The sequence below is a fragment of the Dermochelys coriacea genome, chromosome 10 (genome assembly GCF_009764565.3).
Source record: "Dermochelys coriacea isolate rDerCor1 chromosome 10, rDerCor1.pri.v4, whole genome shotgun sequence".
NCBI classification, from domain to species: domain Eukaryota; kingdom Metazoa; phylum Chordata; order Testudines; family Dermochelyidae; genus Dermochelys; species Dermochelys coriacea.
The window spans coordinates 35,833,995-35,859,757 of NC_050077.1; the positions used below are offsets into that span (position 1 = coordinate 35,833,995).

Sequence of the window (25,763 nt, forward strand, 5' to 3'; positions counted from 1 at the left end):
CAGTGCTGGGAGGGAGGGGTTACCCAGCACTGGAATAACTGATGGGATTTGCATTGCCCATCTATTTTGGACTGTGTAGAGTTCTCATTTACAGCCCCTAAGAGGCTCAATCCTCCTCCCACAAGGGTACAACAGGGTGTCCTCTTGTTGACTGTAACAGGCAAGGTAGGCCTGGCCCCCTGAGATGGGCAGGATGCCCTCCACCCCCGAGAGCCTAGGGGAGGAAGGGAGGCAGCCCAAGGTCTGGCCTCACGGTCAGCGGGCGAGCTTTCCACCTCGATGGAGGCAGCAGACCACGCACGCCAGCTCCCAAACCTCTTTCTTGCCTGGGGTGGGCACCTTGAGAGACCAGTGCGGCGAGACAGAAGGAGAGGATTTCTGTCTTTCTTAGAGCAACTTGTAATAGATTTTCCAGGCAAAACAGATTTGCAGTGAGGAGGCCTTGTCACAAGCCATCAGCCTCAGCTGAGAAGAAACAGATGGAGAGTTAATTTGGGGGGGAGGGGGGCAGGCGCAGTGTCTCCTCGGCTTCCCCGTCTTTCCCCATTGCTCTGGGGCCTGGCTCTGGTCAGGAAGGGACAACTTGGAGAGGGAAGGAGTTATTATTTCAACCCTTTGTTCTCCTCAGCTGCTTCCCCTTCCTGCTGCATCCCATCAGCTTCCCACCATCTCTTGCTGGGGCATAGAGGGCAGTGTCAAATACAGGGGGAGGAGTGAAGGGGGGACCTGTTGGATGCTGCCTCAGTGTTCTGCCGTAGACCCTAGTGCTGTGTTGGGCCATGCTCTGCAGCCACCCACCCCCAAGGTTCAAGTTGCCCTCGGCTTCCTTAACTCACCCCACTCCTCCACCAGCTCGGCCTAGTCTCTGTCCTGTCCCTTGGCGAAGAGAGGAGACAGGCTGGGATCAGTAAGGCTGAGTAAAAAGGGGGATCCTCTCCTGAGGCTGCTGGATGCAGACCCGACCCTGTGGTTCTCTCTAGCTCTGGGAATGACTAACGCAGCCTGTCTCTAACAGGGGCCCCTACAGCCTGACCTCTGGCGAACAGTCAAGGAGAGGAGCCCGTCGCTTCCACCCTAGCTACATCCCCCATTTTTTTGAGAGTCCATTGAGTTTCCGTTCCTGGCAGCATGGGTGGAAGGTGTGCGGGGACTGCAGCCAGCAGTAGCAGTGATAGTGGCTATGGGGACAGTCACCAAGAAGATGATGGTGGCTGTGGCTGATGTCTGTTACCAGCAGTGCTGGCAGCTGAGGTGCGAATTATATGGGATGACCTGAGCCTTTCAGGGGGCTCCTGAATTGGGGCATTGTCTCCCTGCCACCTAGGATGTTACCGCTCCTCCCAGAGCACCCTCACTCCACTCACTGATTGTTGCACTGCTCGCTAGGCTCCCTCTGTAATATTCCCCCAGGCTGGTTTTCTCTGGAGCCTAATTCCCATGCCAGTCCAAAGCAAAATTGTGAGGTTGTGAGAAGATTTCCCTTTATTGTAGGCATGGTTATTAGCAGAGAGAGTTGAAAGATTCCTGGTGCATTGCACCCCCGGTTTGGTTGATGCATCCTCATTCTCTTCTTCGCAAGTTTCTACCACAGCGTTTTCAGATGACAGGACCCTTGCCAACTGTTTGCCTTGACTCTTTGCCATCTCTGTCCTGTGGTTGGTCACCAAAGGTCACATGATAACACGTCTGCTCCCTTACTGGATGACAAAGAACACAGGGCTAGGAATGAGCGAGTAACACACTTTCTGATACAAATGTTTGGACAAATTCCCATTCATACTAAAATGCAATATTGGGGTTAGCTGCCTTTTAGGGGCCCTAAGCCTGACTACACAGGTCAGAGTGACCACCACGAGGCAAGTTAAACTAGCCAGGGCTACACTGGATAATAACCTGCTGTTGCTAGTGGTGGGGATACCTGAAAAAGGGCTATGGCTGATGGACTACCCCAAGACCCAGTGGAAGCACCTCCATCTAACCACGAAATCAGCTGTCCCTTTTGAATCTACTGCTAGGCTAAATCTTGAGGGTGGGGGATGTGAAAGGGAAGGTCTGTCAGGAAGAGCAAGGGAAGGGGATTGGAAGTCGGTCGGGCCAGCCTGTGGCAAGCAGGATTTCAGGCCTGATGCACATTGAGAGGTAGGTTCAACACAGGTAGCTACTGAGCAAAGCTAAGTGACCGAGACAGATCCTGACAGATCCTGGCAGCTTAATGCTGGAGACTCCCAAATAGCTCTAAGCACCGTGACGGGAACAATACAGGAATGACCAGATCTGGATGTCAAGCTAGAGAGAAGTGGGGTGGAGACAAGAAGGGGAGAGGTGCTGTGTGGTGCTGGAGTTGACTTGGGGGGGCCCAGACTGAGGCACCTGAGGGAAGTATCCTGAGTCTGGATTTAAGCTGAGGCTGCTGTGGCCATTGGCTGTCGGCCTGGCCTGGGCAGCTCGTGCCCCAATTCTTCTGTTGAGCAGGTCCCCCAGGGCTGGGATAGTGAGGGAGCTGGGGGTCAGGATTATGGGGCACTGGGTGAGCTGTGGACGTGCAGCTCTGAGACAGAGGGGTGTGGAAAATTGCCTTTCAATGAGCAGTTGACCAATTAATAATAATTATTTGATGATTGAACCTGTCTTTAAAATGAGGACAGCACCCACTGTCTGGCCTGAGTCTCCCCAATTAAATCATCCCAGACAGAGCTTTGTGAAGCCGGGCCTTAAAAACCTCAAAGGATCGAGATTCCACCACCCTCCCTAGGTAACCCATTCCAGTGCTTCACCACCCTCCTAGTGAAATAGTGTTTCCTAATATCCAACCTAGATCTCCCCCACTGCAACTTGAAACCACTGGTCCTTGTTCTGTCATCTGTCACCACTGAGAACAGCCGAGCTCCATCCTCTTTGGAATCCCCCCCTTCAGGTAGTTGAAGGCTGCTATCAAATCTCCCCTCACTCTCCTCTTCTGCAGACTAAATATATAGGTGACCCTCCAGCAGTGTACCCAGTCAAGCACTGGATTCCCTCAAGAGCAGCAGCTGCTTCTGCTATTGACCATCTGCATCTCTAAGGTGTCCATCACTGTAGTGTCTATCCAGCCTAGTGCTGACTTCTCAAGAACACAGACACTGGCAACACAGATTAGTTGATGCTGAGGCTCTTTTTGATGTCATTTTTTGCCCAGCCACCGGTGGATTGGCATGCCCAGCAGATGTGCTTGGCTAAATTTCAGGGAATTCCACTTGTCCTGGACTAGGCACTGCTTGGAGACTCACAGATTCATCATCCAGCGCTGAGGAAAAGCAAAAATGCCCCATGAGCCACCAGCAATCCAGGGACCACAGTTTGAGACCACAGATGCTATCTGAGCCTTAATGACCTCACATTCAAGCCCCCATCGTTACCAGTCAACAGACAAAACTCAGAACTATAGAAAGATTCTGTAACCTAACAGTCACATTCGCAACCAAAATAGCATGCTGATTTCTCTGCCGCTGGCAAACAGAGGTGTTGCCAAGTAGAGATGGGTGAATAATGAAGTTTTTGGTTCAATGGCAAAAAGTCAGAAGAAAATTAGTCTCGGATCAGATGGAAAACGAAAACTTTTCAAAAGTTTTGGGGAATTGAAAAGTGGAAAAAACCATGTTTGGGGTTGAATGAAATGTTTCATTATGACAAAGTGAAAAGGTTTCATTTCCATTATGACCATTTTTAAACATTTTTTGAATTTTCAAAAATAAAATTAAAAGAAATTTTGAAATGAAAAGTCGTTTCAAACCAAAACATTGAAATATTTCATTTGAAAAATGTGAAGATGAAATGTTTGGGGTATTTCAGAATTTTTTTGGTAGGGTATTTGGCAAATGACCAGGTTGATGAAGCTGACACAGATACGGGAAATGTTTAGGTGTTGCTGGATCTTCATTTTTGTGCCAGAAAAAAATTTCACGCAAAATATTTCGTCCGGCTCTATTGCCACCTGCTACATCTAAAGACTCCTTTAAAAAAATCTGCTAGGACAAACAATGTCTGGGTTTTTCCGTATTTCTCCACCAGTATTTGTATGATGGCAACATTTACTGATTAAAGAGCAGTGTGATGGCACTCGGTGGCCTCAGCGTCCAGCTCTGTTGGCAACTCCCCCTTATACAATATAAATATATTATTCACCACTGCACAGTGTCCTGCTTTGAAGCTCAGGGGCTGTGCATGACCCTACCAGCTGTCAGTTCACACAACACATGCTGGGCAGTGACCGTCCTGGAGCCAGATCACCTGGGGCTGTACAATCAACAATTGGCCAAGCCAACAAGCTCCAACACCCTGCAGGTCTAGCACCTCCCTCTCTGGTGGCTACTCTGCAGAGAGGATAAGAGCCTACTCCTGCTGCCAGAGAGGATGAAGTTACTTGTTTAGCTGAAGTTCTATCCCCAGTGGTGGTAATTAGATTTAGAAGTAGGAGGCCTCCAGGGAAGCGGTACTGGTGAATCCATAGGTGATGTCCTTCACTGAAAGTCAGCTGGAGTCAAGGCCAAAGCTGCCATGAGGAAAGACCTTTAAAGTGATTTCTGTGGGATTGTCAATTGTCCCGTTGGCCGGCCTGGTCCTGATTTGCCTTGTGTGTTTTCACACATGCACCTGCTAAAGGCAATGGCTTCTGATGCAGGAGCTGGGATTGGGGCATGGCCACTTTCTTCCCATCATCCTGTAGGGCAAAGCCTGCATGTGTCATGGCCCTGCCGCAGGGCATCAGCCCCTGCAGAGAGGCTTGGGGGCAGTCCCCGAGGGAGGGTGTGCATTGCTACATCTCCAGGATAGCAGACATTCTGGTACTGTGAGTGCCCTGCCCCCATCGGCATGACCTCGCACGCACCATCACTGGTGGGGGTGGGTTGCATGATGTGAAAAACTGCCCCCACTGTGTCCTCAGCAAGTCCACATGAGAATACCAGATAAACCCACATCCGAGTCTAAATCGCTACCAGGCAGGGGACAATGATTCGGAAAAACAGCACTGGCTGGCTTAGAACCAGCTGGCTCACCTCCCCACCTGCTCCAGTGTCAGGGGCCAGCTGGGCAGGGGCACAAAGGCAGGTGTTTGCCCCAGGGCCATGGGCAAGGCGCATGGATTGGGACAGGACCTCAGTGCCAACAGTGGAGGATCCCTCCCTTGAACCCTGGGAAGGCCAGGCTGTCCTGGAAGGCGATGCCTGTGCTGGGCGGGAAGGGCAGGAGGAGCTGTGCGGCAGTAGCGACTGTGACTGGGGGAAGGGCACCCTTGCTGGATGCAGTGCGTGATGGGAGAAGAGCACTGTAAAATCAGGACAATACTCGGCCTGGTCTACACCCGCCCTGAAGGGGGTGCAAACCCCATCCCCACCCTGTGCCTTGGTGGATGTGCACCAAGGTAGCCTCAGCGGCCCCTCTCTGTACACACGCAGCCGCTGAGCTGGAAGGCTTCTGGCCGCCTGTCGGGTGCTAGCACCAGTGCCTCATCTGCGGTGGGTTCCCGCTGAGCAGAGCCTGTTTCGCAGTCTCCCTGCCTTGCTGGGGTGGGGGCCAGTGATGGCCGGGCCATGTGGCCAGTTTGCCCCGTTCAGGAGAGCGCGGGGCCATGTCACCGAGCAGGGCCTCGCATACGCTCTGCCTCTTTGATTGCATCTGACGATAATGGGAGCTGCTGGTGAATATTTTATGGCTCCCACAGGGCAGATAGAGCATATTGTGCATTTCACGCCGCGGAGCTCCTCTGAGACGAAGGGAGGTTTGAAAAGAACAACTGGCGGGGTGGGGAGTGTCAGTGTCTGGGTGAACAGATAGGGTTTGCAAGGGGCCTCAGCGTGGTGCTCTGCAATGGATGATGCCTCTGTGCCAACTCTGTGCCACCCTTATGAGATAATCCCTATGCCACCCCAAGCCATCTCCATGCCCCCCCAATACCCCCCATGCCTCCACATGTGATATCCCCTGTACCATCCCCCTGTGTTACCCCCATGTGAGACCCCCTGTGCCCATGTGATACCTGGTGCTGTCACATGCACCATCCCTATGTGACATCACCTGCATGTGATGCCTATGTCAGTATGGAGGGGTGGCGCTTGCGGGGCAGGGTGACCATGGGCACGGCACCTCCATGCTCTGGGTATTGAGCATGTCTCTGGCCAGGATCTTGCCTATGAAACCCCAGCCAGCACAGCCAAAGCCTGGTGACTGAGGGGTAGGGGTGGGGAAACCACACACTGCTCTCCCCTGGGATCTCTGTCTCTGGACCAAGCTACCCCCCCCATACTCTGGGTCCAGAGCAATCCAGGCCTGCTCATATGCTGGACACCTTGCAGCCACTCCAACAAGGAGCCAACCCCCTCTTGCCATGAAACACTTCCCACTCAGAGACTCCTTTGAGCAGGCTGCCAGGGAGGGGGGCTCTGTGGAGCAGGCAGAGTGCTTTGCCTGGGGGCTGCCTGCCGCGCACTCGGCCCCGTGCACATGCAGCTGGGCTGGCTCGGTGGCTGCCTGCGCCAGGGCCTGGCTTCAACCTTGTCAATAATGCAGGCTGCTCGCGGCCGGGTTAATGGGCCTCTAGGCCGTATGCAGCTGCCAGTGCCTCCACTCCCCGGCAGGAAAGATTCCAGCTTTCAGCTTGGCCTCCTCCCTTTCCCCCTGGGCCTGGGCCCTGTTCTCCTGAGCTGCTGGCCAAGGCACCCCTGGCTCAGGTCTCCTCTGAGCCTGCAGTCCCTGTGCCGCTGGTGGTTCATGCAGCTCCTTGCACACTGCAGAGCCAGTAGGATCAACGGCCCAACTCACACCCCACCTGAGATGGTTCCAGCGCAGCCTCCAAAGCTGTCACGTCCAAGGGGATGTCCCACCCTTGAAAGCCAGTGCCTTCCAAAGCCCCCGGCTTCTGCTATGGGCACTGACAGTGTAAATCCTCACAGGTGAGCATGTAAATGCCCCAGCCCTCCCCTGGCTGGCCTTAGCGTCCAGGGCACAGCTCTCCTGAAGGGGGCAGAGGGTGTTATGAACCAGCAGGAAGGGCTGGCATCTCTGGAGTGGGGCCTGGGAAAGCTGCCCACAGGTGGCTGGGCTAAGGGATTTATTGATGGTTCTGCTTGCTCATGCATCACGTGCCTAGCATGGGGGCGGGGTGGGCAGAAATGACCAGGCAGGTAATTACCCCTAGGAGGGAACGGGGCAGTGAGGTGATGCACTGGCACTATGCTACGTGAGTTCAAACCCGAGGCACAGAAGTAGAACACGATGCTGGTGGGATGGGGAGTGTCTGCTCAGGGGCAGCCTTAGCAGGAGCTCTGGGTCGGGATTGGGGGGCACTGGCAAGGCTGTGTGTGGAGGAACCCAGGGCTGGGCTAGCAGGGACTGCGGGTTGGGATTGAGAGGCATTGGCAGAGCTCTGTGTGTAGGGGTCCTGCCCCCCCCAGCTCTGACAACACCCCTCAGTCCTGACCCACAGCCCCCAGCTACTCCAGTGCTGGGCTCCACCTCCTCCACACGCCATGTACCTCAGACCCCTGACCTGACCCTCTGCCCCCAGGTCTGCCAATGGACTCCAGTGCTGACCATGGCACCCTGAGGCCTTGGTCTGCCGGAGCTGCTCAGAGAGCTGACCTGGGAACAGCTGCCATTGCCATTTAGCCACCCGGGCAAAGCCCTTCCTGGAGTGTTTGTGTGTGTGTGTGCACATCACACCCAGTCATACGCAGGACATGTGAGAGGCCTGCCCTGCTTCACAGTGGGGTGCCCTCCGCATCGCCACCCACTGCTGCTGAGCCCCTTTGCTCCTCTAGCACCTGGCCGCCAGGGATCTGATCACCCGTTCCGCCATTAATGCCGTCTACCACTGCCCCTGGGGAAGAGCCATTCCCTCCATTGTAAACTGAGGCGCAGGGTGGGTGGAGTCTTGACACCTGCAGGCTGTGGTGATGGACAACTTAAAAGCACCTAAGATTGACAGTTTGGATGGCCAGACAGAGGTGCCGAGCCTAAGGCCACAGATCAGGTCAGGGTGGCACTAAGAAGGAGAACCCAGAAGTCCTGAGTCTCAGGCCCTAGTTCCAACCACTCAACCCTAATCCTCTGAGCTAACGGGCCTGATTCTCAGACCAGTAAACCCCACTCCTTCCAGGTGGCTAAAACCCAGTGTCCTGACTCTCAGTCCCTCATGCTTTACCCCTCTCCCCAGAGCTGGGAACAGAATCCCTGCTGTAATCCACTAGACCACACTCCTGCCAGGTAATGTGAACAGAACCCAGGAGTCCTGACTCTCAGCCCCCAGTCTAACCACTAGACCCTACTCCCCTGACTTGTGAACAGAATCCAAGAGTCCTGACTCCCTTGCCCCGGCTCTGATGCACTAGCTCACACTCCTGCCAGTGGATGGGAATAGAACCCAGGAGTCCTGATTCCCAGCCCCGGCCCCTCTCCCCCTCCTGTCTTGATTGGGGTCAGTTATTGCGCAGATCTATGGCTCCAGTGACAGAACTACTGCAAGCGTTTGCAGAAGGGCTCGTTACCTGCTGGGGTGGCTTGCGGAAGATGGGAATACCAGAGCCTTAAAGCTGTGGCTGCTCTGGCGCTCCTGTCTAGCAAGCAGGATGTCAGTGCATCCAGCAGCATTTCCTCCCCCAGCCCAGCTGATGCCCTAGGAGTTTGGGTTTAAACAGAAGGTCTGCCTGTCCCAAGAGCCTGCTCCTCATTGCCAAAGTCAGCCAGGACTGCCATGGTACTGAAGAGGGCTGGCTCACTTGCATAGACGTTGTACTGAGCTGTCACAAGGTAAGTCAGGTGGGCGAGATGTGAGGATTTGGGGGATCTGGCCATACAATGTGTGACTGCTGTGTGAGCTTAGGAACCCTTTGCAGGGAACTTTCCCAGACCACAGATTCCGTTTTGAATGTGCAGCCCCCCTTTGCTTTCTCCATTGGCTGGTTGCCTTCACGACGAACTGAAATGCCCAAGACTGGTGGCAAAGGGCCAACAAAAGAGTGTTGTTGATGTTAAGAGCTCTCTAATTGCAACAGATGGCTTCAATCAGGAGAACTGGTTTAGCAGAAGTTGTCTCGGTAACAGAGTCACCTGGCCGAGGTCCGTGATCACCTGAGAAGGACATCACCTGATGGGGGGCCTGAAAGTTGTAAAAGGCCAGGAGTTGCTCAGGAGCCATTTTTCCTTCAGTTCAAGAGGAGAGAGATGCAACCCAGCATGTAGGGGCCTGAGGAGGCAGGGGCCCTGCCTACCTGAACACAGGTGGTCACCCAGGCTTCCCAAGGTGAGCTGATGGGGGGTGGACGTGACAGGTTGTTGTGTTCTGTGGAACTGGCCTCTCCTGTGCTGTATCTGTTACGTAAATGAGCGATGGCGTTGGCTCCTGAACACAATGGCTCTCAGTATTGTATGGTTACACTGACCACGGCCCCCCTGAGAGAGTTAGACTAACCCAGAAGGCTCACATCTGTGAGAGGCTGTGTTTATGAGATGAGGTAGCCGGACAAGCAGGGTCCAGGTCTCAGGAGGGGGGGTGCAAGATAGAGGGTCCATGCCCTGAGTGTGAGCCTAGGGACCCCAAGACTGCGGGAAATTGCTGGGCTCTTTTCAAGTTTAAAACACCTGGGGCCCAGCGGCTGGGTTCCCTCACAGTGTCTGGGGAGCAGTTGACAGGGGGTGCTTGTTGGGGACCCGTGACCGAGGGGATGGCTGCTGAGCCCCTCTGCGCTGTCCCCAAACTGTTACATAAAGGGCTGTGCGGCAGGTGGGAGCCCTGGCTACAGCCCTGCAGTGATGGGCCCTGGGTGCAGTGTGAACAGGGCTGAGCCTTTTAAAAGCCTGTGATGCTAAAGCCCTGATCCCCAAGGCTAAGGTGGGGGCCTTTGTCTCCCTGCAGTGGGAGATAACAGCAAGTGGTGTATGGGGCTACTGCTGCCAGAGCCATACGGGGCTCCCGCTTTGCTTCAGGTAGCAGAAGGTTGGGTGCCCGGTTCTATCCCCCGAGGGGCGCTGGACCACACAGTGCAGCTCCAGCCTGGCTAGTGCTTTAGTGGTGCTTGGGGAGAGACGCGCTGAAAGTGAATGCTGTTCTATGGCAGGAATCCTGGTGAAGAGGGACCATCCCATGCAGCTTCAATGGGGTGCAGGTTTTTAATTGTGGAGCCCCTTGCCCAGTGAGCCCTGCTGTCCATGCCTAGGTGGGTGGGGAGGGGGACCTCGCTTGAACCCTGAGCAGAGCGGGAGGGAGGGGTGCATGATGTCTGATGGCAATTGTCCCTTTCAAAAGGAATGGCCCTGTGTCTCCTGCCCCGCAGTTATGCGGCTGTTCAGTAATAATGTTACAGCGCTTTCCGGCTGAGAATCCCAGTGTGCTTCCCCAGCGTCGTCTTGCCCCAGGAGCCAGGCTGGGAAACCGAGGTACAGAGAAGGGCAGTGACTTGCCCATGATCCCAGGCAGAGTTGAGGCATGACCCCCATTAGACTGTGCTCACGGCCCTTCAGACTGAATAGTCCCATTGGCTCTATCATCGCTTTGTCATCACCCTCGCCTGCTTGACATTCTTTGTGGTCTGATCCCTCCTGCAAATCCCCCCCATCCCTCTGTGACATTCCCATTATCGCTCATCTCAGGGCAAACATCACAGCCCCTTGGTGAGAGCTAAAGCCCCATTCCCAGCCCTCAGATGGTTAACTGTGGGGGTGGGAGGCAAGCTGAGTTTACAGAGCACTAGCCTGCTTGGCTGGGTGGAAGCTCAGGGCCCAGAAGCCCTGGTGAGGTTACCGACTCCGTGGGTGCTCTGGGGCTGGAGCACCACGGGGAAAAATTAGTGTGTGCTCTGCACCCACTGGCAACCAAGCTCTCCCCGCCTACCCCGAGTGTGCCGCATCTCTGCTCCTCCCCCTCCCTTCCAGTGCTTCCCGCCCCCGTGCCGCCTAACAGCTGTTTGGTGGCACTTAGGACTTTCTGAGAGGGAGGGGGAGGAGTGGGGACAAGGCATGCTCAGGGGAGGAGGTGGAGAAGAGGCAAGGCAATGACAAGGACTTAGGGGAAGGGGGTGGGGGAGGGACGAGAAAAGGTGAGGACAGGGGCAGGGTGGGGTCGAGCACCCAATGGGCAGAGGGGAAGTCTGCGCCTATGGGTTAGAGCAGGGTTCTGGGAGCCCCTGACTCATGTCACCATGGGCAAATCATGTCATTGCCCTGTGCCACAGTTTCCCCCTCTGTAAAATGGGATTGATGACCAGACACCGTAGCAGAGACATGAGGCTCAGTCGAGGTTTGTGCTGTGCCATGGAAACCTCAGCTGGCAGGTGAGGGGCAGCAGGTTGCTACTGGTTGTGTTGTTACCACCCAGTGGAGTTAATAGAGGAAGGTTGGGGGGTCCCCATGTCACGGGGTTCTGGAGGCGCTGGGCCAGAGGGCTGCCTGAAGCTGCTATAGCGTCTGGCTCTAAGCGAAGAGGTTGCCAGTCTGGAAAGGGGCACAGGCAGCATCTTGCCTTCCTTTCATTCTTTCCTTTCAAAAGCAGCCAGAAGAGGGATGAAAACCGGGCCCTGTCCCTAGCAAAGCAGGGGCAGTTGGCCGCACTGCAGCTGCTCCAGTTGCATAGCCCAGGCTGTCATGGGCTCACTAGTGAATCTGAAAGCAATTAAAGCCATCCTCAGTGCTAGCTCCAGGCTGGCTCCAGGCTGCAGGGAAGCTGCCACAACAGATCACGCAACGTGTGCTGCTATCCCGAGGAGCCAGCCGCAGCCAGTGCACTCCCTGCCTCCCACCTGCCTGGCGGGGGGATGACCAGAGCCCCTCATGCTGGTGGATCAGCGCTTTTCAAAATGCTCTGTCACACCAATGTGGCTACTGCCACGGGAGAGAGGGCTGGCCTGGCATGGAGCCTCGGGAGGTCAGGCCAGGGATCATGGGCCCCAGGAAGCTGCCAGAGCCCACGAGGAGCTACAACTTCCACAGACCAGATGAATTCTTGTTGTGCCCCAGTGCCATGCCCCCCGTCCCCCATTCACCATCCTGCCGTACCCACTATGTGTGCTCTGTGCTGTTGCTACCAGTGTGAGCCCCTCAGGGCCATGTCCCCAGGTGTGTTTGGGCAGTGCAGGCCACAACAGGGTCTCGATCCTGGCTGGGTCTCTGGCAGCTCTCAGGGTATCAGCCATTACTAGACATGGATGGGCTGCCTGCTCCTGGCCACTCGCATGGGTCACTCAGACGGGTGCCCACCCCAACCCCTGCCCAGGGTGTCAGCTCCTTCTGGGGCACAAGGGAGTCAGATCCTGGGGTTCATGGCAGGGACGGGAGCTGTGTGGTTCAGAACAAAGGCCCCCCAGTCTCGTCCCCCCCATGAAAGGAGAGCCCGAGAAGGGCCTGGAGTAGGGGGGAGAGGCCTGAGTTGTGAGCTCCTCCCTTCCTGAATGGCCATGGAGTCCTTCCTGCACTGGGGGCCCTGAAGAGAATGACCTACCCCCTCACCCCCCCTGCATTCACCACCAGTTCTCCCCATGGAGACTCATTGGGGCAAGGACCTAAGGACCCAACGAGCTGCACTGGTGCTTCTGAGGACCTGGCAGGCTGCCCCCTGCCCTCAGTCAAACCCTGTATACCCCCCAACCGCCCAGAGAGGGGCAGGTACCCCTGTATACTCCCCAACCCCACCCCCAGAGAGGGGCAGGTACCTCTGTATATCGCCCTCTCTGACACCCCCCTCCAGAGAGGGGCAGGTACCCCGTATACCCCCAAGACCTCCCCAGAGAGGAGAAGGTACGCCTGTATACTCCCCTCTCTGACACCCCCCTTCAGAGAGGGGCAGGTACCCCTGTATACCCCCCGTCGCCAACACCCCACAGAGAGGGGCAGGTACCAAAGTTTACCACCGCTAGCACCCCAGGAAAGGGCTGGTAGCCCTATTACCCCTCTTCAGTATCTCGTGCCCCGAGCCGGGCAGGTACTGCCCTTTGACCAATGGGTCGCCCTTTCCCAGCGCATGACACTACCAAAGATGATGATGGTATTTAAATGAACAGTGTGGTGCCCTCTGCTGGACAGCATTGGAATGGTTCCAGTGCATGTCAGAGGCTTGGCTCTACTAACAGCACCTCACAAGCCTCCTTTCACTCCAGGGACCTGTGCTTTGGGAGCAGAAGGTCTTGCGTTGGGTCCTATCCCTCAGTAATTCCTGGAGCAGAGCTTTTAGAAGCGCTCCCAATATATCACCTTCCCTAGTGTTCTAATGCCCAGCCGCTACCATCACACTATGGCCCCACCCTGCCTGCTTGCACTACGTGTTTTCAAAAAGACCCACTCTGCCAAAAGTGGCCAAGCCGAGTAGGGAAGCTGCGATCGCTCACGTCCCTTTGATCGCTGCATTTCCTCCCTCAGGTGCGTTTAGCTCTCCTGCCTTCTGAGGGACCAGCCGCTACAGAGCCTCAAGGGCCCCTGGGAGCAGGAGCCTCTGAAGTGCGTTGCTGTCACACCTGGAAAAGAATCGTCCTTCCAACAGCCTCTCTATATTGATACATCCCGCGTGAGCTCCCCAAAAAGCAGCCACAGCTCTTGAGGCAGTGCTGCTCTGAGGTGAGTGAGGGGTTGGCAGCACCATTGTTCTTGTGCACAGAAGCTGCCAAACAAGAAAGGAACATCAAGGCTCCCTAGAGCACTGTCTCTCTCTGTCTGCCCAGGCAGCATCTGAACCAAATGCAAAATGGCATTGGGCTAGGAATGGAAAGGTGATTTGCCTTCATAAAAGGTCATAAAACAAAAGCTTAACTGTGAGATTGCTCAATACACTATGATAATGTTGGGATATACGCTAACGACTGCAGAGGACAGGCAGTGTTGCCTTGTTGATAAAGCACAGGCCTGGGAGCCAGGAGACCTGGATTCTGTTCCTGGCTCAGACCTTGGGCAGGACATATCACCACTTAATGCCTTAGTTTCCCCATGTGTACAATAGGCGTCATGATACTGGTGTCCCTTATAAAGGGCTTGGAGGTCTATGACAGAATGGTGCCATATGAGCCCTAGGTATTAATGCTGACAATACCTCAAATCAGCCTGTTGTAGTCTTGACCAATCACAACCTCCAAAGAGAGGCCTTGTGGGAGGGACAGAGGGTGCATCAGTGAACAGTAACACTCTGATTGGCTGGAGGCATGTTTAGTATCCAGGGCTTTAACTGGTTGATTATTGCAGGTGTGAAAAGAATCGATGGGGTGGTTGGGAGTGTGGAGGCAGGGCTGGCTCTAGGCATCAGCAAAACAAGCAGGTGCTTGGGGCGGCACATTTCTAGGGGCGGCATTCCGGCACCGGCCATGCCGCCCCTATCTAGAAATGTGCCCTCGCCTCCCCAGCTTGCCTCTGCCTGCTCCCCTGAGTGTGCAGCTGCCGCTCTGCTTCTCCCTCCCTCCCTCCCAGGCTTGCTGCGCGCCAAACAGCTGTTTCGCGCGGCAAGCCTGGAAGGGAGGGAGGAGAAGCCAAGCGGCGGCGCGCTCGGGGGAGGCAGCGGTGGTGGAGCGGAGGTGAGATGGGGCAGGGAGTGGTTCCTCTCCCGTTACTTCCTGCGCGCCCCCCCTCGCTCACCTCTGCTCTGCCTGCTCCCCTGAACGCACTGCCTCTCCCTCTCCTGAGAGGGAGGGGGGAGAAGCGGAGCGGCGGCATGTTCAGGGGAGCAGGCAGAGCAGAGGTGAGCGAAGGCAGGGGGTTGTGCGGGGGGGAGCCGCAGGAAGCAATGGGAGGGAAATGCGGCACGCCTGGGGGAGGAGGCGGGGCTGGGGATTTGGGGAAGAGGTTGGGAAGGGGTGGAATTGGGGCAGAGCCAGAGATGGAGGGGGGCACGAAAAAAAGCAAGGGTGGCCAAAAATTTTTTTGCTTGGGGCGGCAAAAATCCTAGAGCCGGCCCTGTGTGGAGGGCAGGGAGACAACTCCCAACCCAGGTCCTGCTCTTACAGGCTCACTGCACAGTGAGGACAGACGATGCCCTGAAGCTGGCTCTTGCTTCCTCTTTAATGGCTTAGGTAGGAGGGGACCCCCACTACTGCCTGCAAACCTATTGATGCATCCCATGCCCCAAACAGGCAGCTCCTGACAGGGGCAGGGAGAGGTCCCATAGATCTCAGCCCACCCCTTTGCTGCTGCTGCCCAAGTCATCTGCCCTACAGAAGACTCAGTGCCAAGGGGGAGGCGAGACGCATGATACCAGCCCTCAGAGAGTTAGCCTCACTGTCTCTACCAAGGGCTTGATTCTGCAAAGTGCTGAGCATGCGGGTCCTGGTCCCGCATGGGGTTAACTGTATCCTAGTAATCCTTAGCTCTTCTACAAGAACTGAGCAGCGGATCTCTGAGCACTCCCCAGACGGGCCAGCATCATTATTCCTACTTCATAAATGGGGAACTGAGGCACAGGGCTGTGAAGTGACATGCTCAAGGTCACTGTGCAGTGTGGTGTCAGGAACAGAACCCGAGTCCCAGTCTAGTGCTCTGAGTAGGCCCGTTGGAGTCAGCCTGGCCGTGTTCCATGTGGAAAGGGGCACTGACATGTGTGGTGCTAAGGAGGCATTCACTGATTTTGTGATCTCTCAGAGCAAGCGTGTGAGCAGTGCTGTCACAGCGGCAGTCCAGGCCTGACTGAAAGCATCCCTGGATGATGGCTTCTCTTCCTTCCCCTGTTGGTCTCTGATTGCAGTCACTAAGCGCTCTGAATTGAACTAGGCGTTAATAGCTCTGCTGACTGACAGGTGAGCCAATCACTAATTCAGCAGCGCACTGTGTGAGAAGGGAGGCTGCCATGCTGGGTATTTGGCTGAATGCGAGTGGTTTGGAGGATGTTGCTCTGATCCCCTGGGCCATCTGTGGTGTGTTCAGCCGCATCTCTCTCATGTCTTAGTGGGCTGAGGGTAAGTGCAAGCACGGAGCCATTAACAGATGCACCTGTGGCAGAGCCAGTGGATTGTTCTCTGTTCTAGCTGATTGTCTGACTTAGGTTTTTCTCGGATGCTGATCGCCGTGGTTCTGATGACCAGATTTTCAAACACCAGCGTAGTCACCTGCGCTGATCATTGGATGCATTCCAAAGTACGTCCTTCTCGGAGAACTGGTGGCTGCCCCAAGGACACTGGGCCGACCTCGGCTCAGGTTCGAGAATGTTTGCAAGAGGGACTTGAAAACTTAGAATGTCGCCACGGCAAGCTGGGAAAACCTAGCAAGAGGCCCCACAGGATCTCAGTGCTGTGACAGGGGGGCAAAGAGGCTGAAGAGAGATTCTTGAGAGAGGAAAGGGAAAAGAGTGAAAAGTGCAGCCAGCCTCACGCTCTAGTAGTGTGCCGGTTTCATCCTCTGGCCCTGCGCTTTACACCTGCGTTATCAGTGGCAAGGACAGTTGCTCAAGAATTGGACTTAGCCGCCCACCTGTGATGCTGCAGCATGACCTGCAGGAACTGGTCTGCTCTGGTGCTTACGCTATGGGACAGAGGTGCCTTTCCAGTCCTTTCCTTCAGCACCCACCACAGGGAGTTTCCCTTTGTCTCAAGGCCTGCTACTAGATGCTGAGCACTTCTGAACAGCTGGCCACTGCATTGACATGGCCAGATGTTCAGAACTCATTTGAAAACCGGGCCTCTGTGTGGCTGGTTCATGGCAGGGCTGGCATTGCTGTAGGACAAGATCTTTGTTATTCATATGAATGGCTAAGCCTTTTTTACAAATCCTGCTAATCTCTCTGCCTTGATACCTTGTGGCAGTGAGTTCCACAGGTGAATTATCTCATCTCAAACAGGACTTCCTTGGACGGGCTTACATTTTTTTGTCACTTAATTTCAGTGGCTTCCCTCTTGTTCTTTTATTCTGAGAGAGCACGCAGGGGAACCTGACTGACCTGCCCTACGCTTTCCATTATGTTATGCATCTCTGTCTCATCTCCTCTTATTTAGCTTCCCTCTAGACTAGATTATCCTTATCTTTTTCATCTCCTCCCTGTGGAGGCTGCCACAGTTACGGGTCTAGCTGTATGCTGTCCACTTGCTGGGCTCCCTGCGTTCACCCTCTCAGGCCTTTCCCTATCCTGGGCTGGAATTTTACATCCGTCCCCCTCTTAGATGGGGCCCAGGGATACAACTGTGCTTACCAAGCAGGTCTGGTTGGGTTCACACACTGGCCGTTAGGCTAGCTCTGCGTGATCCCCCAGTCTTACATCTCTAGAGGCTATTGTACTCCCAGGAGGAATATATCTCCACAGTTACAGGTTCCCAGCTGCATTTGCAAGGGAAAGCCAGAGAGGGAAGCACAGACTTGCTCTCATGGGCAGCAGGTATCATAGGCCAGGGCAGGCTAAGCCTCCCCTAACCCAGGCTGAGGCCCTGCTCATGTTCGGCCCCAAGACCCCATCCTTGCTCCCCTTCCTCCCCGAAGTGAGTGGGGGCTCAGCTCGAGTCAGCAGCCGGGAGCTTGGGGCTTGACAGCAGCCTGAGGTAGCTTAGGAGTCGGGCTGGTGCTTGGGCCAGCTGGTGGCCCTGGGGCTTGGAGCGGTGCTCAGGCTGGCCGGTGGCTAAGGTTGCCATCTTTCCAATTTCTGGAATCTGGACACCCCTGCTTCACCTTCTGCCCCTAAGGCCCAGCCCCATGCTCCACCCCCTCCCTCAAGGTACTGCCCTCCACTCAGTCTCCGCCCCCCACGCCTAGCTTGGGGACTGCTGCACTTTCCCCACCCCACCAGTTATCTGGCTCCTGCTGCACCTGCCCCCCAGCCCATTCAGCCGCTGTCCCCGGCAGCTGGGACTGGGCTGGGGGTGGCTTGCTGCCGCTTCCCACAGCCAGGCTTTCTCTCAGGCAGCCCAGCTGTCGCACTGGGCAGCTGGGCTGTCACGCCGACCCAGAGCAGAGCGGCCGGAGGGAGAAGTGGGTGGTCCCGCCCCTTCTGCTCCCCAGCATGTTTCTGGCTCACTCAGCCTCTGACCCTGGCAGCCAGGCCCGTGTGGGGAGCAGAAGGGACAGGACTAGGGGGCTGGAACACATGACTTACGAGGAGAGGCTGAGGGAACTGGGGTTATTTAGTCTGCAGAAGAGAAGAGTGAGGGGGGATTTGATAGCAGTCTTCAACTACCTGAAGGGGGGTTCCAAAGAGGATGGAGCTCGGCTGTTCTCAGTGGTAGCAGATGACAGAACAAGGAGCAATGGTCTCAAGTTGCAGTGGGCGAGGTCTAGGTTGAATATTAGGAAACACTATTTCACTAGGAGGGTGGTGAAACACTGGAATGGGTTACTGAGGAAGGTGGTGGAATCTCCATCCTTAGAGGTTTTTAAGGTCAGACTTGACAAAGCCCTGGCTGGGATGATTTAGTTGGGGATTGGTCCTGCTTTGGGCAGGGGGTTGGACCCTAATATTGGACCCTTCCAACCCTAATATTCTATGACCACCCACTTCTCCCAATAGCCACTCCACTCTGGGTATGCGTGAGAGCCCAACCCAGCGTGGTGGCTGCCTGCGGGAGAGAGAAGTTGGCTGACAGAGCCTTCTCCCCACCCCGGCAAGCCAATCTCAGGGGGCACTTGCCCCCGCATGTCCCCCCATGTGTCACCCGTGCTCCTGCAGGTGGCAACCGGACTTTTGGTGTCTGGTCAGTGCTTCTTTCTGGTCATAAACTGGACACCTGGCAACCCTACCAATGGCCTGGGATGTGGGGCGGTTTGGCTGGGACTCCTCTGGCCACGGGAGGGGGTGGGTGGGCTCGGAGGTCTGGCAGTCGGCGGGGTGCGGAGGAGTGGGGCTCCATCAGAAAGGGCAGGGCCGGGGGCTAGCCTCCCTGAAAGGGTGCTTGACCCGCTGCCCATGTCAGCAGTATCAGCAGTTGAAGCAAGCATCTGATACAAGTTCTCCAAGGTTGGAATAGTCAGGCCATGTACCGTGGGACACCCACTTTGCCCAGGTGTGTTTGCTCTATGAAGCAGAAGAGACTCAGATGCTTGGCATGCAAGAGGAACTCAGTCCTGGTGGTGTGGCTATGTCATGCAGCTGTAGGTCAGAGGTTAGCATGGATGCAGTGGGCCGGATCCTGAGCTGGTGTCAATCAGTGCAGCTTTATGAAGATCTGGACCAGACATTGGTGTTCTTGTCCCCAGCCCCACCCCACTGTATGTCTGAAAGCCATGCTTGTAGTGTGCTCTTCCAGGATTCAGGCTGGTTCCTTAAAGTATATAGGCTCTAGCTCTGTTGGGTCCCATTGACTCATGCTTAGAAGTGTCCCTGAGCTTCATGCATGGCTGGCGTGCGCGCACACACACTCTCTCTCTCTCTCTCTCTTGTCCTCATCCCCCTCTCTTCTGGCTGGGGCTATCTGGAGTCTGATAAACTTGGTACTGCACCAGTGAGAGGCAGCATGGCCTAGTGGGTGAGGCACTGGGTTAGCACTCAGGAAAACTGGGTCCTATTCCCAGCTCTGCCACTGATCTGGGGCAAGTCCCTTCCACTCTCTGTGCTTAGTTCCCCTCTCACCCTCTGTTCAGATTGTAAAGGGGTCAGGACAGGCACTGTCTCTCGCTCTGGTATGTACAGCACCTAGCATCTATGGGACCTATGGTACTGGAACAAATAACGATCCTATAATCTGCATATTGTAATTTCCAGGGACTTGAAAGAAATCGCATGAAAATCCACAGAAATAAAACAGAACATATGGTCTGTAGGTTCGATGATACCTTGCAGGAAGTCAACAAGCCTGCAAGTCTGGGGGGGTCAGCCACTCCCAAAGGTACAGAAGCTCAAGTAACTGGGTTTGATAATAAACTCCACATCAAACTGAGAGACGTGGACTAAATGGAGAACCGTGAGTGGTGCGATCTGTGATAGAACACCTGTCCAACTGAAAAGTGAGATCTACAAGGGGCCTGTACTTGGGTATGACTCCAAATTCTGAGCACAGAGGAAGAGACAGGAGCAGAGCTGGAATACGGGGGCAATGCAAATGTTAAGATGTGTGCTTGGAGTTACAAGGATGGCCTACGTTCACAATGAATGAACTGGGGGAAGCGTGAAGGTGGTATCAATTATAGAAGAGTGGAAGGAATGCAGCTTAGCTTGTTGGGCATATGAAAAGAAGGTTTGAAGACTGTATAGGGCTGGAAGCCCCAAAACTAAATGGATGGATGGATGTCATACAAAAGGGTTTGATAAACTGCAGAATTTCCAAGGAGCAGCTTTAAGACAGAGGAATGGAGAAGGAGGACTTGAAGAGCTGACACGATCTAGAAGAATTTCCAGAGACTGTCTGGAGCCCAGACCTAGCTGGGGTCAACATACGAGTCCCCAGTACAAAGCTTCAGAGCCTCTTTGGGACTGTGGATGCGCTAGTGCTTCATCTAGTCCAGGATACAGCTTCTACCACTTCCTCCCCAGCCTAGTGGATCCCACCTGGGAAGCAAGCACTCCCCGTCACCCAGGTTCATCCCACTACTTCTCAACTGATCCCCTGGGGGCCCCCCTGAGTATTCTTTGTGTGCCTTGGCGTGTACACACCCTGCAAGTATCTGGAGCTCTTGGGTCCCCACTTTGCTGCTGTTTGGCCAGCAAATCCATACGAACGACCCTGTAAATGCCTAACTCACTTCCTCCATGTTAGCCATCCTAGTGACTCAGTGGATCATGGACACAAGCATTTGTAGGTCTGGGGCCAGATGGTGCATGGTGGGTGCTTTAGAAACTGGCCATGAGCATCTCACGGGGCGGAGCTGAATGTGGAGCACTTCAGAAACTCTAGCCCCATTTGTGAATGCTGAGGCCATATACATCTAAATCTACCCAGAGATGACTGGTACCTGCTGGTAGCAGGAGTGCAAAATGTAAAGGTCCCCCCTCCCCGAACAACTTGAGTCACGTTCCCCCAGGCACACTCCCCTTATCCTCAGTGGCCCCTCCCTACAGCTCCAAGCTGTTTGCTATCTATCCATCCTCATGGCTGCAACTTGCAGCTCGCCAGCTCCAGGAGCTGCCACACAGGGAGGGGGCCCAGGTGCAGCTGGCAAACCCTGGCAGAAATTGGGGGGGGAAGGGGCACGTGCTCCCCCTGTCACCTCTAAATCTACCTCTTTGCTCTACCTCTCTCTTTGGCAGGCCCTCCCTGCACTAGGCCTCTTGCAACATTTGCAAACCCAGGGACTGAGCACCTGCCATTGCAACCCAACCTGCTAGTTCAGGATCAGCTCTGAGCCCTAGTTGAATAAAACAACCCCAAAACCCCAATCTTCTCACCGCGGCTGAGATCCAACCCAGAACCAGCCAGAGTTCTAACCCCACCTCCTAAAAACAGCAGCATATGGCCCAGAACTGCTGGTGCAGCTGGCTGTGCATTTGGCCCACTTTCTCTTGCCCCAAAGATGGGGGGGCAGAGGAAGTGGGGCTTGTGAGCTTTGCCCACCTTGCCTGGCATTTGCGGTTTTTTCCCCCTGCACTAACCAGTTAAGCAGAAGTTTGCCGGTATGGAGGCTGACCGTTTTCTTGAGGCACATTTTCTGTTTTTTCACTTGTGAAATATTTCTGTCAGAACCAGTTAATGTACAAATTAGCAGCGGTGGTCTCTCTTACGTCTTCTGACTCACTAATTTGACAGGGGGTGTTTTGTCTGTGGAGCAAACTCTTGACAGGCAAATAGCAGGTCAGTAATCGGGGCTTACCAGTCAAGGACCCGCAGGTTAGCACCGCGGGGCGGTGGAGAAGGCGGGGGGATGGGGTAGCGATACACAGCTGGGACAATTAGGAAGCTGCAGCTGAACACACTCGGAGGCCAAGAAATGCTAGGGCTGCAGTCTCCATTCGTTGGAAAGGTGAGTCCCCCATCCTCCCTCAGTGGCTCCTTGTATAAATTCCTGGATGGGTATTTCAAAGTCCCTTTAAAAGTTGGATTCATCCTTTTAAAACAGTGGCTGCTAAGCGGCTTCACGTGCTGCGTAGAAGCCGGCGATTGGAGGAGAACGAGGGCATGCAGAGCTCGGATGGATGTCCCCAGGGTCCATCAGAACTCTGCACCCAGGTGGGTTCCCCTGGGCAGTGTCCGTGGGGCTCTGAAGTCTGGCGGGTCGAAGGCTGCCTCGTCTGTTAATTTACTCAGGTGAGGAGAAGCAGCAGAATCAGGTGCACCTGGAACGGGAGGGCAAAAGGGGCAGTTGCCCCCCTGCCACTGGAGAGGGCCCCCAAAACCATGGAACTTGTGAGAGTGGCATTGTGAGCTGGCACATGGGGTCGCCGTGTAACTCGGGGGGGACCAAACCGAAGCAGCGCTGCAACCCTGCGGGCCAGGTCACAATGCCCAGGGTGGGGAGCCAGGCCCATCCCCATGGGATAAGGGGCACTGCTGCAGGGTGAGGGCAGGATGGGCTCACTCTCTAAACTCGCCTCCCCTCTTCCTCCCACCACCCACCCGGGGCCTCTCTTGTCTCCATGGTAATTTTTTTGGAAGTCCAGGAGAGGCCTCAGTGTCAGGCTTGGCCTATGCTGGGTACATCTTTCAGGCAGAGAAGAACCCCAAACTGACCCTGTGGAAGAGGCTCTTGTGCCTACGCCCTTTCCCCCTCTGTAGCGGGGGTCCTTCACCTTCACCAGCCCTTGTAGAGAAGCTGACAGTGGCCCCGCTCCCAGAGCCCATGGGGCATAAGAGCCACGTCGTGCCTGGCCCATCCTTTAAGGACCAGGCCCGTGCCCTAGATGGGTTACCTCCTTAGCACTGACCCCCTGCTGGCTGGACCCGAGCAGCCTCCTCTTTGCTAGGCCACCAAGCTAGCAACCTTGCTGCAGCTGTGTCTACACAGACCAGCAAGGGGATAAAGGCAGTAGTTACTGGGGCGAGGCAGGCCGGTTTGTGAAGGGACTCTGTGTGATGAATGTGGGCACCAAACATTCACATACACCCCAAGGTGACTCAGGCCCAGTACGACACCTGCACCTGCTGGCTCCAGATCCCATAACCTTGGAGGCAGTGCGGGAGATGGCAGGGCAGTGCCTGTTTTCTAACCACACTCCCCTTCTCTCTTGGCTGGCAGATGGTGTCTCCATGGTTCATGCTGATTAGTCAGTCCCATGATTCCATTTGCCAATACTCTGTGTTCCAGAAAGACCCAGGACGCGCCCGCTGGCATGAGTTCAGGATGCTGCTGGGCACGAGTGAGGCTGGCAGACGCAGATCCTACTATGTGACATTGTCTTGGCTGCCCCAGTGATGTATGGGGCAAAGTGCCCCCGCTCATGAGTACTAATTTTCAATGAGATCCATTTTCACCTCTGCCGGTCCACAGCCTAGGGATTTTGCACACATGACTGTGAGTCAACAGTTCCTGTGCCATGGGCCCATTGTGTGACCTTGGACAAGTCATTTAGTTCGCCCCTGTACCTCAGTTTCCCCATCTATACCACGGGGATAATAATGGTGGTCAACCTCAATGGAATTGGGTGGTTTGACAATTAATTAGTTAATGTTTGTAAAGTATTTTGAAGCTGGAAAGTGCTAAATGCTGCTTTTGTTGTGATTTCATTACCATTTGTATAGGTTATAATAATTAATGTAAATTTCATCTGGTAGAATCAGTCCATTGCTGCCTTTGTTTTATTTGAATTAATTAGCTGAGAAGGTGCCGATCATACTTGCACACAAAGGCAGGATTTTAAAGTAATACATGCTGCATTGACCAGTGTCAAACCAAATGTGATCAACCCTGCTCTGGACTTCAGCTGTGCTCAGCGCTGTATTCCCACAGTCGGTGCCCGAGGCAAACACCTCATTGAACATGGACTTTGCAACAGATTTTAGCTCTGTTGGAGCAAGCAGTGGGAGGCAGAGTCCGTCGCTGAGGGACATTAACTGAAAATGCCCCCGAGTGAGAGCACACCAGCTGATCTCAGCTCTGGAGCAGATTGGTGGGGTGAAAGGGCTTGAGGTTGACAGGACACAAAGGGCCAGATCCTCAGATGGTGTAAAGCAGTGAAGCTTCATGTCCTTTAGGAGAGCTATAATTTACGACAACTGAGAGTCTGCTCCAAACTGCATGGGGCTCTACAGTTCAGTGTTAACACCTCACCCTGCAGCAAGAAGTGGCCAGGGTGCCAGCACATGCGTTGTAGTGCAAATGTAGCTGTTCCCTAGGGCTAGCATTGCTAAGGAAGGGGGCTGCTGTGTCTGCACCAGTTGTAGATTCAAGATGGTCCTCGGGGGTGGTGCAGCAATCCAGGCTGAAAGCCACATGGGGACAGGTAGCTGTAGCAAAGTCCGCATCAGAGAGAAACAGTCCCACCCATTGTGCCAAAGGCTGATACCATCAGGGCAACTGGTGCTGACACCATGTATGAAATCATCATACTGAAATATTATCTTGTGACCACACATCTCCAAGCACTGTACAAAGGATCATTTTCCCCATGGGAACACTGCAACACAGCAGTGAAGTGACTTAGCGAAGGACACTCATTGGGTCAGTGACAGAGCTGGGATTAGAAACCAGTAATAGAGTCAGAGATTAAGGCCAGAAGGGACCATTATGATCATCTAGTCTGCCCTGTATAACACAAGCCAGAGCATTTCAGCCAGTTGCCAGCTGCATCAAGCCCATATCTTGTGTCTGAGCTAGAACCCACTCTTTAGAAAGACGACCCATCTTGATCTGAAGACTCCAAGTGATGCAGAATCTCCCTCATCCCCAGGTAAATTGTTCCATTGGTTAGTTCCTCACACTTAAAAATTGGTAGCTACTTTCTGAATTGTCTACTTTCAGCTTCCAGCCACAGGATCTTGGGATGCCTTTGCCTGACAGATTACAGAGGCCTCTAATACCTGACAAGGGTATGACGAGATAACTGGCTCTGTGGATGCGGGGAAAGCAGTGAACGTGTTGTTCCTTGACTTTAGCAAATCTTTTGACACTGTCTCCCACAGTATTCTTGCCAGCAAGTTACAGAAGTATGGGCTGGATGAATGGATTATAAGGTGGATAGAAAGCTGGCTAGATTGTCGGGCTCAACAGGTAGTGATCAATGACTCCATGTCTAGTTGGCAGTCGGTATCAAGTGGAGTGCCCCAAGGGTCTGTCTTTGGGCCGGTTTTGTTCAATATCTTCATAAATGATCTGGAGGGTGGTGTGGATTGCAAGTTTGCAGATGACACTAAACTGGGAGGAGAGGTAGATACGCTGGAGGGTAGGGATAGGATACAGAGGGCCCTAGACAAATGAGAGGATTGGGCCAAAAGAAATCTGATGAGATTCAACAAGAACAAGTGCAGAGTCCTGCACCTAGGATGGAAGAATCCCATGCACTGCTACAGACTAGGGACCGAATGGCTAGGCAGCAGTTCTGCAGAAAAGGACCTAGGGGTTACAGTGGACGAGAAGCTGGATATGAGTCAACAGCATGCCATGGTTGCCAAAAAGGCCAATGACATTTTGGGATGTATAAGTAGGGGCATTGCCAGCAGATCGAGGGACATGATCATTCCCCTCTATTCAACATTGGTGAGGCCTCATCTGGAGTACTGTGTCCAGTTTTGGGTCCCACACTACAAGAAGGATGTGGAAGAATTGGAAAACATCCAGCGGAGGGCAACCAAAATGATAAGGGGACTGGAACACATGACTTATGAGGAGAGGCTGAGGGAACTGGGATTGTTTAGTCTGCGGAAGAGAAGAATGAGGAGGGATTTGATAGCTGCTTTCAACTACCTGAAAGGGGGTTCCAAAGAGGATGGATCTAGACTGTTCTCAGTGGTAGCAGATGACAGAACAAGGAGTAATGGTCTCAAGTT

At 54.4% G+C, this 25,763-nt stretch overlaps 1 long non-coding RNA gene across 2 annotated transcripts; it reads left to right on the forward strand.

Moving 5' to 3' along the window:
* Window positions 1–9,171: 9,171 nt before the first annotated feature.
* On the forward strand, window positions 9,172–23,554 carry LOC119862853. Of its 2 annotated transcripts, XR_005295404.1 has the most exons (5): window positions 9,172–9,274; window positions 13,378–13,572; window positions 15,577–15,731; window positions 21,901–22,088; window positions 23,017–23,554. It is a non-coding gene; the product is annotated as an uncharacterized LOC119862853 (long non-coding RNA). The 2 variants fall into 2 exon arrangements; XR_005295405.1 differs by lacking the exon at window positions 15,577–15,731.
* The last annotated feature ends 2,209 nt before the right edge of the window (window positions 23,555–25,763 follow it).